At 37.9% G+C, this 21,079-nt stretch overlaps 1 protein-coding gene and 1 non-coding gene across 2 annotated transcripts in view; one reads left to right on the plus strand and one right to left on the minus strand.

Annotated features, from left to right (window-relative positions):
• Positions 1–21,079, plus strand: part of ZPLD1 (zona pellucida like domain containing 1) — a 405,680-nt gene that overhangs the window by 270,102 nt on the left and 114,499 nt on the right. The window lies entirely within an intron of this gene.
• Positions 10,320–10,391, minus strand: TRNAW-CCA. Its single transcript has one exon. It is a non-coding gene; the product is annotated as a tRNA-Trp (tRNA).

Below are 21,079 nucleotides of genomic sequence, written 5' to 3' on the forward strand. Positions count from 1 at the left end.
GCCTGGGAAATCCCATGGACAGAGGGACCTGGCTGGCTACAATCCGTGGGATCACAAAAGGATCGGATACAACTTAGCAACTAAACAAGAACAATTAAAGAAATAGAGCACCTTCTGGTATATCATCACTTCCCTCATTGTTTTTCTCATTTCCTTTAAGGACCTTAAAATAAATGTCCTTTCTTTTCTAAACTTTGCTTGCTCACTCTTTTGTTATATTTGTCCAAATCTGGTTTTTTTTTTTCTTTTAACACTTTGGTAGTAGACTGCATATTCTAAAGAAAGAATAGCCTCTATAAGCTGATGAAATAATCTCTTGTTGGTCAATCATCGTTCAGTCACTCTGACTCTTTGCGACTCCATGGACTGCAGCACGCCAGGCTTCTCTGTCCCTTACCACCTCCCAGAGCTTGCTCAAACTCATGTCCACTGAGTTGGTGATGTCATCCAACCATTTCATGCCCTGTCATCCCTTTCTCCTCCTGCCTTTGATCTTTCCCAGCATCAGGGTCTTTTCCAGTAAGTTGGCTCTGCATCAGGTAGCCCAAGTATTGGAGCTTCAGCTTCAGCATCAGTCCTCACAATGAATACTCAGGGCTGATTTCCTTTAGGATTGACTGGTTTGATCTCCTTGCTGTCCAAGGGACTCTCAAGAGTCCTATTCAACACCACAGTTCAAAAGCATCAATTCTTCAGTGCTCAGACTCCTTTATTGTCCAATTCTCACATCCATACATGACTACTGGAAAAACCATAGTTTTTACTATACAAACCTTTTTCGGCAAAGTAATGTCTCTGCTTTTGAATACACTATCTAGGTTTGTCACAGGATTTCTTCCAAGGGGCAAGCATCTTTTAATTTCATGGCTGCAGTCACCATATGCAGTGATTTTGGAGTCCAGGAATATAAAGTCTGTCACTGTTTCCATTGCTTACCCATCTATTTGCCATGAAATGATGCGACCAGATGCCATGGTCTTGGTTTTTTAAATGTTGAATTTTAAGCCGGCTTTTCCACTCTTGTCTTTCACTTTCACTGAGAGGCTCTTTAGTTCCTCTTTGTTTTCTGCTGTAAGGGGGACATTGTCTGCATATCTGAGGTTATGGATATTTCTCCAAACAATCTTTATCCCAGCTTGTGCTCATCCAGCCCAGCATTTTGAATGACGTACTCTGCATAGAAGTTAAATAAGCAGGGTGATAATATACAGCCTTGACATACTCCTTTACCTATTTGGAACCAGTCTGTTGCTTCATGTCCGTTCTAACTGTTGCAGGAAAGGGGACCCCTTCCAAGGCCCGAAACTGGACTCTTGTCTAACACTCAGAAATGAATTGTCGGAGGAGACACATGTGCTGACAAAGCAAGAGATTTTATTGGAAATGGTGCCCAGAGGTTAAGGGAACCCAGGAGAACTGCCCTGCTGCATGGCTCTCAGTCTTGGGTTTTATGGTGATGGGATTAGTTTTCGGGTGGTCCCTGGCCAGTCATTCTAATTCAGAGTCTTTCCTGGTGGCACACGCATTGCTCAGCCAAGATGGATGCTAGCGAGAGGGATTCTGGGAAGTGGACGGACACGCGGTGTCTCCTTTTGACCTTTCCCAAACTCTTCCGGTTGGTGGTGGCTTATTAGTCCCGTGTTCCTTACCAGGACCTCCTGTCATAAAACAACTCATGGGAATGGTTACGATGGTGCCTGGCTGGGGTGGGTGGTTTCAGTCAGTATGCTTCCCCTAACATAACTGTTGCTTCTTGAACTGCATACAGGTTTCAGAGGAGGCAGGTAAGGTGGTCTGGGATTCCCATCTCTTTAAGGATTTTCTAGTTTGCTGTGATCCATACAGTAAAAGGCTTTAGCGTAGTCAATGAAGCAGAAGTAGATATTTTTCTGGAATTCTCTTGCTAGTTATGGTCAGTAACCCAATGATAGTGATAAAGGTCATACCATTTGTATTTTAAGGGAGAACATACTATATCAAAAATAAATATCAGTGTATATTAAAGTAAGATGCCATTGGACAAAGAGACACATTTAAGTTAGGAAAAAAAGCATTGAATTTTGAGTGCTTTTCCATATTCTCCAGTGGATATTATTAACATGACCTTGTTAGTTATGAGGGCTCAATGATTTGGAAAGAAATTGCTTCTCTTTCTCAGTGCTTTAATTAGATGTGGCAATAAGATAAGTATTCCATTGAGATACAATTAAGTTCTCTTCCTTCCCTTTCTCTGGTGGTATCACTGTGGTTTCATTGCTGTCAGTCTCCACCCCCAGGCATGGTTTTGTTGCTCTGTTTGTCAATATTGACAAAAAACCATCAATACACAAGCTTGGTTCTATAAATAGGATTAATGAATTGTCAAAATTATAGAAGATAAAATGCTACATACAGTGGCAGTCTTCAGCTCACCCAGACTTTTCCTTTCTCCTCCTCTTTCCAGCTTTTCATGCACACACATTATATGAAGGAGATACAGAGAACATGGCAACACTCCAAGTTCACTGTGAGATGGGGAGGCAATAGGCTGAGTGTGCCAAAAATCAGGATTTGGAGGGTTAGCTAAGATGCTCCTGGAAGAGAAGGGACAATATCTGCATGTCATAGCTCTTTTTCAGAAGGATACAAGAGTTTGTATCTTCCTGCTCAGGAACCCTAAGCCCTGAATATATGCTGGCAGAGGAAATTAAAATGTCAACATACTGACTGCTTATTTATTTGTACAAGGATTATTATTTTTCATAATTTTGAAAAATGCATTCATAAAAATTTCCCAGAATGCATTTATTAGATTGACAAAATCTTTAATAAGTTCTGATTAGTCAAATGATTATAATTATATTACATATACATAATTATAATATAATATAATTTTTATATTTAAATTAAATATTATACATGTATATTTAATATAAATATTTATAATATTATATAAAAATCTCAGTAACAGAGAAAGATTAAAAATAAAAAGAAATAATTGAAATCAGGTACCTGAAAATATAAAAGTATGTCTCAAGATGATAGAGAAGCAAAATCATATTCTGGAACTAAAAGTTTTATCTCCTGTTTACAATGATTATGTTTGTAGTGCAAACATAATGAGTTCTAAGTGATGGTTGGCTTTTATAAAACTGAGCAGTTGTGGGATTCATGTGTTGATGACACCTAGACGTATCTCTGGGTTACTCTCTATTCTTAACTATTTCTACTCTGCTATATTATGCCTATTACCAGAAATCTTCTAAAAGCATATTTTAAGAAATGCAATTTAATTATTTTTTGTCTGAGTTAGGTGACTGTTGAGTAAGTATATATCGAATTCATATATCATTTATAATAGACTGAATTAAAGTTACAGAGCTTATAATTTATAGTTTTGTTGTTGTTATTCAGTCACTCAGTCGTGTCCAATTCTTTGCCACCCCATGGACTGCAGCACGCCAGGCTTTCCTGTTGTTCACCATCTCCCAGAGTTGCTCAAACTCATGTCCATTGAGTCTGTGATGCCATCCAACCATCTCATCCTCTGTTGTCCCCTTCTCCTCCTGCCTTCAAGCTTTCCCAGCATCATGGTCTTTACCAATGAGCCAGCTGTTTGTGTCAGGTGGCCAAAGTATTGGAGCTTCAGCTTCAGCATCAGTCCTTCCAATGAATATTTAGGGTTGATTTCCTTTAAGATTGATTGGTTTGATCTCCTTGCTGTCCAAGGGACTGTTAAGAGTCTTTTCCAGCACCACAGTTATATATATATATATTAATAAATTATAAGATTAGTTGTATGAATTTGTCAGTTTATTGATAATCAGTAGTTGTGAAATTAAAAATATTAAATGATGGCTATCATTTTTTAAGTGTTTATTATGTGTTAGGTGTTTTAACTCTATGAACTTGATTCACCCCCACAACCACACTATGAGGCATATAATTAAATTACAGATAAGGAAACTGAGATTTAGAGAGATTATGGATCTTCACCAGATCACTCAAATACTAAAGAGGGCAACTGGGACCTTGCCTGACCCTCATGGCTTTGTTTTCTTTTTAAACATCATTTACATCCTTATCCCAAACGCTCAAAACAGCAGAGCCAAGGAATAAGGCCGGGTGATAATTTGTTAACATTGAGGACATCTCCACATTACCACTTTATGTTAGATAAATGTAACAAGATCCAAACCAAAAGTGATTATGATTCAATACCAATGTCAAGTAGGTGAAACGACAGTGTATAAAGCTACATAAAGATACGAGGTAGAATAACCAACAACAATCTACACCTGATCTCTTAAGTTTCACTCTAGATCAGTATGTCAGCTCACATACAGCACACTTCACATGGGGCTGCTCTGTGAGAAGCAGTAGGGACTACACCCCTACTAGCCATTGGAAGGGAAAGAGTGGGGAGCGCAGGGATGGATCTATTTGTCAGATCACTGCCCCCCTCCATTTCGGGGACATCTAAGATAAATAAAGCCCAGTAAATGGAGAAAGCACAATAACATCTAATGTATTCGCCATTATCAAGGCCATTAAAGAGATGTAAAAACCACAGCAGCTAACCGCATTCGTAAATAGTAAACTAGCCTTTGAGAAGGTAGTAAGAACTCAGTCTCATAAGTAACTAAATGTATGTTAATTTAATTCTATTGGAAAGAGAAGTAGAAAAATATAAAACATTAATCACCATCTCAGGAGTGATTTATTTTGCATACTTGCCTGCAGAGAGAAAGAGAGCTGTTTCCTTTTGGTAGTCTTCCAGCTCCTGCTTTCTTCTTGATCATCAGGAGTCCACATTCATACATCTTCCATATGTCAATAGTAGATTGCCCATCCTCTGCTTTCGTGTGTTCAGCCAAATCCACCGACTTTCTGGGACAAACGATGGTGAGTTTGCTATTTGTAATAAAGCTATTACATATTAGGCAGTCTATCCTGAACACCGTGGCAGAAGCCCAAGTTATTCTTTCTCCCTTATTGTCTATGAATGAGCCCCTTTCTTTTGTTGTTTTCTTCAGATTTATTGTGATATGATTGACATATTACACTGTGTAAGTTTAAAGTGTACAATCTGATGATTTGATATATAATACATATATTTTGTGAGTTGATTATTACAACAAGGTTAGTTAACACACCCAACCTCTCATAGTTACTTTGTTTTGTGGTGAGAACCTTTAAGATCTACTCTTAGCAGTTTTCAAATGTGCAGTACAATATTTTTAGCAATAGTTACCATGCTGTACATTACATCCCCAGAACTTATTCATCTTATGACTGGAACTTTGTACCCCTTGAACACTTTCTTCTACTTCCCCTGTTCTCCTGACCTTGGCAACCACCAATACACTTTCTTGTTTCTTTGAGTTTGATTTTTTTATATTCCATGTGTAAGTGAAATTATTTAGTACTTATCTTTCTTGGTCTGACTGACTTTATTGAGCTGGCCAAAATGTTCATTCAGGTTTTTCACAAGATGTTATGGAAAAACCCAAACAAACTTTTTGGCTAGCCTACAGCATGCTCATCATCCATGGATAGCTCATCCATGCTGTCTCAAATGGCAAGGTTTCCTTCTTTTTTATGGCTGGATAGTATTCCAGTGTGTGTGTGACATGTCTCTATATCATAATTTCTTTTCTTTATCCATTCATCCACTGGAGGACATCTAGGTCACTTCCATGCCTTGGCTTTCATAAATATTGCTATGAACATTGGGGTACAAGTATATATTGAAGTTACTGTTTTCATTTTCTTGGGGTAAACACCCAGAAGTGAAATTGCTGAATCATATGACAGTTCTATTTTTAATTTTTTGAGGAAACTCCACACTGTTTTCCATAGTGGCTGCACCAATTTCCACTCCCTCAAATAGTGTGCAAGTGTTCCCTTTTCTCCATATCTTTATCTCTTGTTTGTTTATAATGGTCATCCTAACAGATGTGAGATGATAGCTTGTGGTTTTGATTTCCACTTCCCTGATGATTAGTGATGTTGAGCATTTTTTCATGTACCTGTTGGCCTTGTGAATGGACCCTTCTCTAAGTAAACCCTCCTTTCATTAGAAATATGGCTTTCTGAAATTCCTGACTGACAAAGTTTAGTACATACGTTGTATCCCAGTTGAAGATATCACTTTCCCTTTAAGAATTATTGAAAAATTCATCTAATATATTGATAAACTATAACTTCCATAGTCAGTTTGATTTTTAGTCTATTCGGATTTATCTATATCAGGAATTTTTAAAAGTAAAAGAAAATGTTTAAACTTAAAACCTTAATTCAAGCTACCCAAGAAATAACAATTCTATCTATACTGTTGCTCCTTGGTAACCACAGGAGATTGGTTCCAGGGGCTCCCTCCATCACCAAATTCTGTAGATGCTCAAGTTCCTTCTGTGAAATGGTGCAGTATTTGCATATAATTGATGCACACCTTCCATATATTTAAAATCATCTCTAGATTACTTACAATACCTAAATCAATGTAAAGGTTGTGTAAATAGTTGCTGGTATGCAGCAAATTCAAGTTTTGCTTTTCTGAAAATTTCCTGAATTTTTCCCAAATATTTTTAATTCAGAATTGGTTGAATCCACAGATCCATGGATATAAAGAGCTGACTACACAGATCACCATGCATAGACAACCCACCAGCAAGATCCAATATACCAAATCTTTAGTCAAGAAGGGCTGTGAGTAGGTCTATCAGTACCATCTTTGTGGATTCCATATATATGCATTACTATATGATATTTGTTTTTCTGACGGACTTCACTCTCTATAATAGGCTGTAGGTTCATCCACCTCATTAGAACTGAGTCAAATGCATTCATTTTTATGGCTGAGTAATATGCTACTGTGTATAGTTACCACATGTGAGATGTGAGAGTTGAACCATAAAGAAAGCTGAGCACCCAAGGAATTGATGCTTTTGAACTGTGGTGTTGTAGAAGACTCTTGAGAGTCCCTTGGGCTGCAAGGAGATCAAACCAGTCAATCCTAAAGGAAATCAGTCCTGAATATTCATTGGAATGACTGATGCTGAAGCTGACGCTCCAATACTTGGGCCACCTGATGCGAAGAACTGACTCATTGGAAAAGTCCCTGATGATGGGAAAGATTGAATGTAGGAGAAGGGGATGACAGAGGATGAGATGGTTGGATGGCATCACTGACTCAATGGTCATGAGTTTGAGCAAGCTCCAGGAGTTGTGATGGACAGGGAAGTCCAGTGTGCTGCAATCCACAGGGTAATAAAAAGTTGGACATAACTGAGCTACTGAACTGAGCTGATAGGTACCACAACTTCTTTATCCATTCATCTGTTGATGGACATCTAGGTTGCTTCCATGTCCTAGCTGTTGTAAGTAGTGCTGCATTGAACATTGGGGTACACATGTTTTCTTCAATTATGATTTTCTCAGGGCATATGCCCAGTAGTGGGATTGCTGGACCATATTGTAATTTTATTCCTAGTTCTTTAAGGAATCTCCAGACTGTTCTCCACAGTGGCTGTATCAACTTGCATTTCCACCAACAGTACGAGAGGGTTTCCTTTGATGAACCTATTTGTAGGGCAGTAATGGAGACACAGACATAGAGAAAAGACTTGTGCACACATTGGGGTAAGTAGAGGGTGGGATGAATTGAAAGAATGAAACATATACATTACCGTATGTAATAAAATAGATAGTCAGTGGGAATTTGTTGTATTTTGCAGGACGCTGAAATCAGTTGCTCTGTGACAACTTAGAGAGGTAGGATGGGGTGGGAGGTGGGAGGGAGGTTCAAGCAGGAGGGGACATATGTACACCTGTGGCTGATTCATGTTGTTCTATGGTAGAAACCACACCACAACATTGTAAAGCAATTATCTTCCAATTAAAAATAAATGAAAAAAAAAGGGGCTATGGACAGGAGGGTAGAACTAGTGGTATGTTACTGGTGTGACTTTTTCTTTTCTTTTTTTTTAATTTTTAATTTTATTTATTTATTTATTTTTATTAGTTGGAGGCTAATTGCTTCACAACATTTCAGTGGGTTTTGTCATACATTGATATGAATCAGCCATAGATTTACACGTATTCCCCATCCCGATCCCCACTCCCACTTCCCTCTCCACCCGATTCCTCTGGGTCTTCCCAGTGCACTGGGCCCGAGCACTTGTCTCATGCATCCCACCTGGGCTGGTGATCTGTTTCACCATAGATAGTATACATGCTGTTCTTTCGAAACATCCCACCCTCACCTTCTCCCACAGAGTTCAAAAGTCTGTTCTGTGACTTTTTCTTGCCGCAAAACTTAATTACAGGAAAAGATTTTATAGAGGGTTTGTGTAAAGTAGTTGCCTACTTTTAGACTTGTTTGGCCACAGTTTTCAAAATGATAAACTACAAAATACAAGTTTTTGTTTTGCTGAAAACTCATGTTTCTTGGTGGAACTCATGTTTTTGATAGAAATTTGTAAACAACATGTATTCTGGAATGTACATTTTAAGCTTGTACAAATGAGAATGAATATTGCCTCTTAAAATTTGTCAGGGGATTACAAACATTTATAACTATTTCATTATTACTCAACACATTGCTGTAAGCCTCATTAATTATGTCTTTCAGGAAATTTCCTGTTGAAAATCTTTAATGAAGGTTATTCTTACTCAGGTGAGTTCCACGCTTCTGAAGAGGTCAGAAGGGATTTAAACTAAATCTGCTAGTTAAATTGAAGATCACGATGGACCATATCATTTATGTTGATGAGCCTCGTGTTTTCTATAATTTGTAAAGTTATACTAAAAAATTACCAAATTTTTTTGTTCGAACTAAATTTGTGTTCGAACTTGAATTCAAACACAAATTTGAGTAACAACAATGCTTACTGAAATAAGTGGTTAGTTCTCAAATATATGAACTTTTCTGAAGAAGAGCACTCATTGGAAACCCTGTTTTAATGTGTTTGTTAAGTTTTCTTTACTTAAAAATAACTCAGCAGGAGATCAAAAGCTAGGCATTGAGCTGAGTGTGTCTAATTTTACCTTTCAAATTTCCCGCAGCCTAGAAATAGAGATCTCTTGCTTAAGGATGGTGTCTATCTCCTGGATTAATTTATTTTACCCTGGAGACAAATATTAGAAAGCAACAGCTTTTGTGCTTACAGTTACTAAACCACAGCTCAAATTAAAAGTAGTATTATTAGTGTACCAAAAATGATGCAGGATGGGGAATTGCTTCATGACAGTAAAGCTCATCTTCTGTTAAAAAAAAAAAAGGACACAAAGTGTTTTTTACTTCCCAGGAAAGGAAGTAAGGTTTATTCTGTACTGAAAATAAATTAGAAAAATATTGCTGCTTCCAAACTCTAGGTAGGAATTGAAACCCTTTAATAATACGTATTTAAAATGTTTACCCTTTTAAAAATTCTAAAGTTTCTTCTTCTTTTTTTTTTTTTAAAGAGCAGTAGAGCTAGAATAGGACTTCCCTGGTGGCTCAGACGGTAAAGTGTCTGCCTACAACGCGGGAGACCCGGGTTCGATCACTGGGTTGGGAAGACCCTCTGGAGAAGGAAATGGCAACCCACTCCAGTACTGTTGCCTGGAAAATCCCATGGACGGAGGAGTGTGGTAGGCTAGAGTCCATGGAGCTAGAATATCCTAAATCACACAGATTGAGGGACAACACCAGCATCAAAGTAACAGACACGAATTGGTATTTCTGTGGATGAATACATGCCTGTTTTTTGCAGAAAGTACAGAAATGCTCAGATTCTTCACTCAGATGTGTCGGGTTTCCCAATAGGTTGCTTCATATGAGTTCTGGGAACAGTGCTCTTGGTCACTCTGGGGGTACTCGCTGTGGGTGCCCCACTCAGCACTGGCTTGGCCTGTTGTGGAAGGGCTCCTGTGGGATCTAGAACAAAAAGCAGCATCGAGACCAGTCAAGTCTGGGAAAGGCCCCTCTGCTGTCGGGAGAGACCATGCATGTCTTGGAGGAATCTGCTGACCCTGATATTGCTCATACCATGAACTTTCTCATGGAGATCTAGCTAGGGGAAAGAAAGTTCATGTTTTATTCCCTCTGTAGCATATCCCATTCGAAGACTGGAGCAAGAGCCCAGAGACTGGACTGATGAGGAATTCATAAGAAATTTGCAGTGCTCAGCATCACCTCACCATCCTTATTCTAGCCCAGTGAAAGAAAGTGAAGTCACTCAGTTGTGTCCAACTCTTTGTGATCCTGTGGACTGTAGCCTACCAGGCTTCTCCATCCATGGGATTCTCCAGGCAAGAATACTGGAGTGGGTTACCATTTCCTTCTCCAGGGGATCTTCCCAACCCAGGGATCGAACCTGGGTCTCCTGCATTGGAGGCAGACGCTTTAACCTCTGAGCCACCAGGGAAGCCACTCTAGCCCAGTAGTTCTGTACCAAATTTGTGGGACCAACATTCTTATTTCTAATGATCAGTTCCGTTTTTGTCCTGCAAGTGATTCTCAGCTTCCTAGGCAAATAACCCTTAGCTGTTCTGAGCCACCAGTTATCCAGAGCAGACTTACTCAATTGTCTGGTGGATAAAACTTACCTAATCCCACACATGTTAAGATCCTGATAAGGAGTTTCAGTAAATGCATGCATGCTAAGTTGCTTCAGTCGTGACTGAGTCTTTGTGACCCTATGGCTCCTCTGTCCATGGGATTTTTCAGGCAAGAATACTGGAGTGGCTTGCAATGCCCTCCTCCAGCATGTCTTCTCTTATGTCTTCTGCTTTGGCAGGCAGGTTCTGAACCACTAGCACCACCTGAGCTAACTCTTTACTTCAGTTTAGTTCAGTTCGGTCGGTCAGGTGTGTCCGACTCTTCGCGACCTGATGGACACAAGGCCTCCCTGTCCATCACCAGCTCCCGGATCTACTCAAACTCATCTCCATTGAGTCAGTGATGCCATCCAACCATCTCCTCCTCTGTCGCCCCCTTCTCCTACCACCTTCAATCTTTCCCAGCATCAGGGTCTTTTCAAAGGAGTCAGCTGTTTGCACCAGGTGGCCAAAGTATTGGAGTTTCAGATTCAACATCAGTCCTTCCAACGAACACCCAGGACTGATTTCCTTTAGGATGGACTGGTTGGATCTCCTTGCAGTCTAAGGGACTCTCAAGAGTCTTCTCCAACACCACAGTTCAAAAGCATCAATTCTTCGGTGCTCAGCTTTCTGTATGGCTCAACTCTCACATCCATACCTGACTACTGGAAAACCCATAGCCTTGACTAGACAGACCTTTGTTGACAAAGTAATGTCTCTGCTTTTTAATATGCTGTCTAGGTTGGTCATAACTTTTCTTCCAAGGAGCAAGCATCTTTTAATTTCATGGTTGCCGTCACTATCTGCAGTTATTTTGGAGCCCCCCAAAATAAAGTCTGTCACTGTTTCCGTTGTTTCCCCATCTATTTGCCATGAAGCGATGGGACCAGTTGCTGTGATCCTAGTTTTCTGAATGTTGAGGTTTAAGCCAACTTTTTCACTCTCCTCTTTCACTTTCATCAAGAGGCTCTTTAGTTCTTCTTCACTTTCTGCTATAAGCGTGGTGTCATCTGCATGTCTGAGTCTCATGATGCACTCTGCATATAAGTTAAATAGGCAGGGTGACAATATACAGCCTTGACGTACTCCTTTCCTGATTTAGAATGAATCTGTTGTTCCATGTCCAGTTCTAACTGTTCCTTCCTGACCTGCATACATATTTCCCAAGAGGTAGGCACTTAAGAATATGTCAGAGCAATTTTAAATCATAATAACTATTATAGTAACAAATTGCTAACATTTACTAAAGTCCTCTTGTCACACATTGTTCTACATTTGGTTTTATATTGATTAATTCTTTTAATCTTCAGAATACCCCTTTAAGATAGATACAATTATTTCTCCCATTTTATTGTGAGAACAGGGACACAGGGAAGTTAGGTAACACCCTGAGGTCACTCCCATGGAATTCAGATGACAAGAAGGGGAAAGAAAGTGGAGTTTTGCATTCATTATTTTTTTTTCTGTATTCCGCATTTAAAAATTGATTAAATGGAATTAAAGAATATTTCTCTGAAATTCACTAGTAAGTCCCACCGTAGCAAGGGTCATGCCTCTTTTCTCGATATATAGAATCTCTGGTGACTGGTACACAAAAGACAGTCAATAAATAGTCAGTGAATGAATGAATGATCTAAAAAAACCTTTCCGTTTCTTTTTCTTATGTATCCCTCATCCTTTTTCTTGCCTTTCCAAATTCTTTGTTTATTTTAATTTACACTAAACATGAACATAAAGTTGCTCAGTTGTGTCCGACTCTTTGCAACCCCATGGACTGTAGCCCGTCAGGCTCCTCTGTCCATGGGAATCCTCCAGGCAAGAATACTGGAGTGGGTTGCCATTTCCTTCTCCAGGAGATCTTCCTGACCCAAACTTGGGTCTCCCGCATTGCAGGCAGACTCTTTATCCTCTACGCCACCAGGGAAGACACACTAAAGAATTACTAAATAGTGTCTAGATCAGTGGGTTGATGACACTCCTTGTCAATAACTTAATAGCTTTTGTTGGCTGTAATTGCTAACAGAAGAATTGGGGCTGGTTTGGAAGGTGAATGAATTAAGAGGCTGTTTTCCTTGTAGGATATCGTCAACAAGACTTCTCTGAGATGTGTGATGTGAAGCAAACTGAAATGCAGAGTCCATACCTGAATGGATGAGCACAGCTTTTCATTGCTTCCATAACATCTTCACTGCTGTATACTAATTTATTAATTATTTCTAGCAATAAGAATAATTTCAAAAAAATAACCTCTGGTTTTATGTGTAAGCTGACAACACTGGTAAAGCTATTTAAATTACAGGTAATGTGTTTTGTAAATTGACTTAAAAAACTACTAAGTGAGTAATACATATGTAATTCCTCATATTTTCACACCTTTTGGCTATCTTCAACTTCTTGGTTATAAGGCATCATGCTAACCATCTTCATTAGAGGAATAATGAAATAGCTTCATTTTATGCAATGCTTTCTTTTAAGCTCTTTGATAGCATCCTGAAATTTAAAAACATCCATTCATAAATTGTTCTAATGATAGGACCTTGATCAATTCACTTGAACTTAATGTACCTTCTTCTCCATTTGCAAATGAAAGGCTAATCTTGACCTAGTTTTCAGAGGAGCCACTAAAAATGATTAATTGAGCCTTCCTTATAGAGTACTTTAAAAATATATAATTGTTCTGCATATAGGAAAAACCTATCACAATTTTTGAAAAGATGTTTAAAAATAGGTGGGAAATCCGATTCAAATAGGGACTTGCTAATGCTGAATAAGACAGAAAAACATATTTTTGTCAGTCAGTTTTACTAGATTTTAAGTAAAGCTTATTTAATTATGAAAATCTATTTAATCAGTGATGGAAACATTTTAGTGAGTGTCTAATTGTAGGGAAGCTTCGCAGAACAATCGTGACCTCTTTCTGCTGTGCTCAGCTCGAGACTACCTTTAATGAAATGTGACGATGGAGCAGTTCCCTTGATTAAAGCACTTTGATAAATAAATAAGTAGCTAGACAAATTTGCCAGCTAGGGGGGAAAAGGAGCAAATGGGGCTGTAAATCCTGAAAGAATAGTATTATCGTTTCAAAAAACTTTTTATGGTTTATTTAAATTGTGCTTCTCTAGTTACAATAGTTTGTAACATTCCATTGTGTTTAATAGCATTTGCTTTGATTGTATCATTATCATAGTTAACAAGTTGCTCTAATACCTACCTTACAGTATCTTTTCAATAATGTGAAAGATAATTGAAGCTGTTTCCTTTTCTATCCCTATTAAGAGGCCAAAGCAGTCAGAATCTGGAGAAGATTCATTTCTAGAAAATTTATATTTTATAGTCCCTGATCTATTTATAACATTTCAGATTTATGTATGTACAGTTAAATTTTGCACAGTCACCCATTCTGATTGCCCTCTCACAAATTTTAATATTCTCATTCAGTGTGGGCATCAGAGAGACATTTTTCCACTTTTGTTCTTGGTTAGATCCACAGCATTGAAGAGAAAAGTTTTGAAAGATTTCAATCTTCTTATATACCAGAATTTGGGGGAAACCTCTGATCTTACCCTGCTCTCTACTTCACCAGCTCTGATTTCAGATAGTACAGACGGGGAAGATTCTTACCTTCTCTCTGCTTTGCATGGGCCCCTGGATCTTATGTAGCTCTCCTAGTTTGATATGAGAGTGAATGAAACTGTCATTATAGCAGGAGTCAAGCAGGAGCTCACAACCAATTGTGTGAATGTTTTGCTTCTGCTGAACTTTGTCTTTGCTCATGCATCTTTTAGAGTCTAGGAGTGTGTGTGTGTGTGTGTGTGTGTGTGTGAGTGAACAGGTAAGAGATATAGCTGTCTAATCTAATAATACAATAATCACAACCAGATATGACATCTTTCATCAGTTCTCTGGCAGTAACTGCAGTTCCTGTGGAAAGAAAAAGTGTTGTGGTACAGTAGAAAAAATATAGGCTTTGTAGTGAGAAATATCTGGGTTTAAATACCAGCTCTGGATTCACAGATAGTTAGCTCTACTTTGCCTTACAAATTCTTTAAAATTATCTGAATCTGTTTTCTCATCTGTAAATTGAGAACAATAATATGAACCATATAGAGTTATTATTAGTATTTACTAAGTAAAGTATGATATGAAAATTGTATTGGATCTTACATGTTTTTAATAAATGTGAATTTTTTTCTGTTCCTAAGTACTTTAGTGAAGTGGCTTACCACAAAACACAGAAATGTAATAAACATTTGAATCATAACTTTCAAAATACAAATAATAAAAGTAAATCAATTAGGATAACCAATGCCTAATGTTGTTTATTGTGATTAATTATAATACTTAATTCTCAGATTCTTGATGGGTGGGGTAGCAAGATAAGCATAGTAGGTTATACTATTGTCAATATTTGAGAAAAGAAAATAGAACTCACCTAGTTTTTCTATAGTTGCATTTTTAATACTAAATACCGAGTATCTTTATCTGTATCTCTGATTTCATTAAAATTTTAATTAAAAGTTAATTGCATATTCAATAGAGAAGAGGGAGCATCATCAAGTAATGGAGGGATATTTCTCTGCTATAGGTGAGGTCATCTTTCCATTAACAAATGAAAGGAATCTTGCTAGAACACTCTTGCAAGATTTCAAATGGAGATTATTCTATGGTAGAAATGCTGGAAAATGAAAAGCTGACTAAATGGAGGACTAAGAAGATAATGGGTTTCTCTAGTGTCTCAGTGGTAAAGAATCTGCCTGCTAATGCAGGAGATGTGGATTTGATCCCTGGGCTGGGAAGATTCCCAAGGAGATAGAAAAGCCTACCCACTTAATTATTTTTGTCTGGGAAATTCCATGGACAATGGAGCCTGGCGGGCTATCGTTCAAGGGGTCACAAAAAAGTTGGACACAAGTTAGTGACTAAATAACTACAGTGAGATAATGGCTGCTACATTTTTTTTTTTTTTCAGATCTGCAAATTCAGGAGCATGAATTGGTGTTTTCTTGCTCCCGTTTCTTCATTAGTCACTGCACCCATGTAGACATTTTCCAATGGTTCCTGAAGTTGCCCAGTTGTCTCCTCATTGATCCAATGATAATTCTCTATCGATACTACCTCTCTTCTAACCAACATACACGTATTTCTCTTCCCAAAACTAATTGTTCTCATTGGTTAAGAAGTCCTCCTCCCTTGAAAAGTGTGAGGACTTGATGTTTTAAAGCTTTCATGAGACAGAACAGACTTTTGGACTCTGTGGGAGAAGGTGAGGGTGGGATGTTTCGAGAGAACAGCGTGTATATTATCTATGGTGAAACAGACCACCGGCCCAAGTGGGATGCATGAGACAGGTGCTCGGGCCAGGTGCACTGGGAGGACCCAGGGGAATCGGGTGGGGGGGGAGGTGGGAGGGGGGATCGGGATGGGGAATACATGTAACTCCATGGCTGATTCATGTCAAGGTATGACAAAACCCACTGCAATGTTGCGAAGTAATTAGCCTCCAACTAATAAAAATAATTGAAAAAAAAAAGCAGAGACATTACTTTGCCAACAAAGGTCCATCTAGTCAAAGCTATGAGAGTTGGACTGTGAAGAAAGCTGAGTGCCAATAAATTGATGCTTTTGAACTGTGGTGTTGGAGAAGACTCTTAGGAGTCCCTTGGACAGCAAGGAGATCCAAGCAGTCCATCCTAAAGGAAATCAGTCCTGAATATTCACTGGAAACACTGATGCTGAAGCTGAAGCTCCAATACTTTGGCTACCTGATGCAAAGACCCTGATGCTGGGAAAGATTGGGCAAGAGGAGAAGGGGATGACAGAAGATGAGTTGGTTGGATAACATCACTGACTCAATGGACAGGAGTCTGAGCAAAATCCAGGAGATAGTGAAGGACAGTGAAGCCTGATGTGCAGTAGTCCATGGGATTGCAAAGAGTCGGACATAATTTAGTAACTGAACAACAGGAAATCTTAACACTATGTTACAGCCATGGGGTGGGTAATTTTGTGTGTCAGTTTGACTTAATCTCAGGTTGACTTGATTAAACCTCATTCTGGATGTGTCTGTAACAGTGTTCAAGATGAACTGAACATTTCAACTGGTAGACTGTGTAAAGTGATTGCTCTCCTAGTGTGAGTGGGCCTCATCCAACCTTATGGAAGCTTGAGATTCCATCTCTCTGCCTGTTTTTAAGCTGGAACATTAATCTTCTTCTGCCATTGGACTAGAAGTACACCACTGGCCGAACTTCTCAGCCTTCATAATCACATGAGTATCTCTGTCTATCTGTCTCTCTCTGTATATATGCATATAAACCATTGTATTGTTTCTGTTACCATGGTGAATCCTAATACAAGATATTCTTTTCAGAAGAATATATTTTTTTCAATATGATTTCTTTATTTTTGCTATCATAAGTGCCTTGCAATGTTCTCTGAAGTTGTGGTCTAAGGTTAATAAACTTGAAATCTTTGACATCCTCAAAAAAAAAAAATAAAGCTTTCATAAGTTATAATTTTAATAGAAAGGAAAGGTGTAATGTTTCCAAATTCCTGACATATTAATCTTTGGGATTTGCCAATGAGAAGCTGAAAATCTTTGAAATTCTACAAATAGTAAATGATTCTTAAAATATATTTATGGATTTCTAAGAAAATTACTACAAACAGAAAGAAAATGTTAAATTTAGTACCATTTATAATATGCGATGCTGCATATTGAAACACTGGTAAACACCAGTGAAGAATACTAGGTTACCTTGAAATAGTGTAATATTCTTAATCCTAGCAAAGCTAATGTCACTCACTATATAGGATCGTGTGCCAAATTTGCTAATGTAAGGACCTGTTTTGCTTCCAAAACTTATTATTTCTTAGAACATTATTCATAGGATTCATTTAAATTATACTATACATGTAAATTGATTAATAGTTATTTTATTTGCAAGCATGATTCACTGTTAGTAGCAAGCAGGGCTATCACACACTTAGAACATGGTCATAGCCACAAACAATATTACCTATTAGACCAGAAAATCTCTCTCCTCCTGCTCCTGTTCCCAGAAATGTCGACCTCAGCTTCCAAGTTCCCTATTATTGTTTTCTGCTACCACTGTTAGGATTAGTTTTCTTTGAATCAGTGTTGTCTCTATGTTGATTACTATGTTTTGTTTCTTACAACAGAATTGTAATAACTTTTCCCATTTTCTCCATTTCTCAACTGAGCTTTCTTCTAATCCCAGAGAAACAAATAAATTACTTCAGCAAATCTGGGAAAGAATTCCTTATGGAAACAATGAGATAGCCCCTTTTTAGCATAGTTGTTTTCTACCTTGATGGCACTTTAAATTCACTTGGATGCTATTTTAGAAATACACATGACTGAGTAGTGGATTCCAGGGAGTTGGTTTAATAAAGTATATTTTTTAAAATACTGTTGATTCTGTTGTGTAGCCAAAGATCCCCAAGGAACTGCCCAATAAGTTACTCCTCATTCTACTATTCTATGGATACACCTGTAAGTATTTTTCATTCCTTCATTGTAGATAAATTTATTTTTATAATCCCTGAAATAGTTTGTAAAATTCTTGAAGAAAAGTATATTTACTGCTGGGAACTTATTTTTGGTCATCAATTTCAAAACCTAAGAGGTCGCCTGTGTCATTCTAGGTACTTTAGAAATAAATTGGATAAAATGATATCTAAAAATATTGTGTAGGTCTCACAACCTCAAAACTAGCCTTTAGAAGTAAAAGGGTATGTGGGAGAAAAGTTGAAACCCTAATACTTAAAAAGTTAATGTATTAAATGTTTATATTTTCTTATTACATTTAGATGGTTATAAGTATTTAACTGATCCCATATTTTTAGTTGTTAAGGAAGACGTAAGTTCAGTTCAGCTGCTACGTTGTATCTGACTGCAACCCCATGGACTGCGGTAAGCCAGGCTTCCCTGTTTATCACCAACTCCCAGAGCTTGCTCAAACTCATGTCCATCGAGTTGGTGATACCATCCAACCATCTCACCCTCTGTTGTCCCCTTCTCCCCCTGCCTTCAATCTTTCCCAGCATCAGGGTCTTTTCTAATGAGTCAGTTCTTCGCATCAGGTGACCAGAGTATTGGAGTTTCAGCTTCAGCATCAGTCCTTCCAATGAATATTCAGGACTGATTTCCTTTAGGATGGAGTGGTTTGATCTCCTTGCAGAAATACACATGTCTATTTAAAAATGAAGTTATGCAGAACTACTTATAATGAAAATAATACTTATTCTAATTTCCCTTTCCAGAAATATCTATGTTTGATTCTTTCAGCTGTTTGTCCCAGTTGTCATCTTAGCATTTCTAAACAGTATAATTATTCTGTCATTTCTTGATAAATTATTTTTTTGATGTCTTCTGTTTATTTTCTGCCATGATAGCGAGGATATGGCCATTTACTCTCCCCCAATATTTTCTCCATCTATCTGTTAAATTACATTATTATTTTTCAATCTTCTACTGGCTACTTTTCTAATTTTAATTTACATCACTTTTTCTCCCACATTACCTGTGAGCTGTATCTCTTGACTCCTGACTTTACAAGATGAGGATATTAACACCCATGCCATTCTCTTCAGCTCTCCCATGTCTTACAATTTCTGTCACTTTAATTTCTGCATCATCAGAGTTGATGTAAGCATATTCCATTTTATAACATATATATTTTCTGTTTGACTATAGATTACAAAATTTGATAGCTAATATACATTTTCACATTATTCTGACTATCAGTTCAGTTCAGTTGCTCAGCCGTGTCTGACTCTTTGCGACCCCATGAATTGCAGCACGCCAGGCCTCCCCGTCCATCACAAACTCCCGGAGTTTACTCAGACTCATGCCCATCGAGTCGGTGATGCCATCCAGCCATCTCATCCTCTGTCGCCCCCTTCTCCTCCTACCCCCAATCCCTCCCAGCATCAGGGTCTTTTCCAATGAGTCAACTCTTCACATGAGGTGGCCAAAGTATTGGAGTTTCAGCTTCAGCATCAGTCCTTCCAATGAACACCCAGAACCGATCTCCTTTAGGATGGACTGGTTGGATCTCCTTGCAGTCCAAGGGACTCTCAAGAGTCTTCTCCAACACCACAGTTCAAAAGCATCAATTTTTCGGCACTCAGCTTTCTTCACAGTCCAACTCTCACATCCATACATGACCACTGGAAAAACCATAGCCTTGACTAGATGGACCTTTGTTGGCAAAGTAATGTCTCTGCTTTTTAATATGCTATCTAGGTTGGTCATAACTTTCTTTCCAAGGAGTAAGTGTCTTTTAATTTCATGGCTGCAGTCACCATCTGCAGTGATTTTGGAGCCCAGAAAAATAAAGTCTGACACTGTTTCCACTGTCTCCCCATCTATTTCCCATGAGGTGATGGGACCAGATCCCATGATCTTAGTTTTCCGAATGTTAAACTTTAAGCCAACTTTTTCACTCTCCTCTTTCACTTTCATCAAGAAGCTTTTTAGTTCCTCTTCACTCTCTGCCATAAGGGTGGTGTCATCTGCATATCTGAGGTTATTGATATTTCCCCTGGCAATCTTGATTCCAGCTTGTGCTTCTTCTAGCCCAGCATTTCTCATGATGGACTCAAGAATAGTAAATGGAAGAGCCTATCAGGCTTTTGTGTATCAAAATGTTCTGCTTCCATATCTTTATTGTTTCCTTTTGTATCTTGTCATCATTTAAAAAAAAACTAAGTCCCTGAATCTTGCCCTTGTCTTATCATTTGGAATTCCCATTTGAAAATTGTTTATATTTGATCCCTTCTTTATCCCCTTTCTCAGACACCACCACCTTCAGTCACTAGCTGTTCTAACAATCTTACCTAAATATTGACTCAAAGCTGTAATTTTGAGATTTCCAACTAGGTTAAGAATTGCTTTCTTTCAAATTTTGAAGGTGTTAGTATATCAGTTTCTAGCATGTAGTATTGATGATAAGTCTTCTGCTGGTAATTTTCTTTTATCTGTAGGTAAATTTTAATCCCCCCCCCCGAAACTTTTTAAATTTTTCTCTTTATCCAAGGAGAACCCCACAATTTAACAGTAAAGTGTCTAGATGTATTTTTCCATTTATTATGTCAAGCACTTAGGTACTGTTTCAATCCTGAGATCATGTCCTTTATTTCTGAGAAATTCTCATTCATTTTTCCTTTGATGATTTTCTTATCTATGTCCACTCTGGTCTAAGCATGTGAATTCCAGTTGATTAGTTGTTGGACTTTCTAGATGATACATTGATATACTCTTCATATTGTTTATATTTTCTCATTTTTCAATTTTTTTACTAGTTTTTTGGTAATATTTAAATATTTATCTTTTGGTGATTTTTATTAAATTTTTAAGCTATTATTTTTTTTTAATTTCAAGAGACATAGATTTCCACCCCCAACATCAGTACATCCTACCTACCTACCTATTATCTTTATTTCTATATGTACTAATTTATTTTTGAAGATTTTATTTCCATTATTT

Source organism: Cervus elaphus, chromosome 31, assembly GCF_910594005.1.
Source record: "Cervus elaphus chromosome 31, mCerEla1.1, whole genome shotgun sequence".
Taxonomy (NCBI): domain Eukaryota; kingdom Metazoa; phylum Chordata; class Mammalia; order Artiodactyla; family Cervidae; genus Cervus; species Cervus elaphus.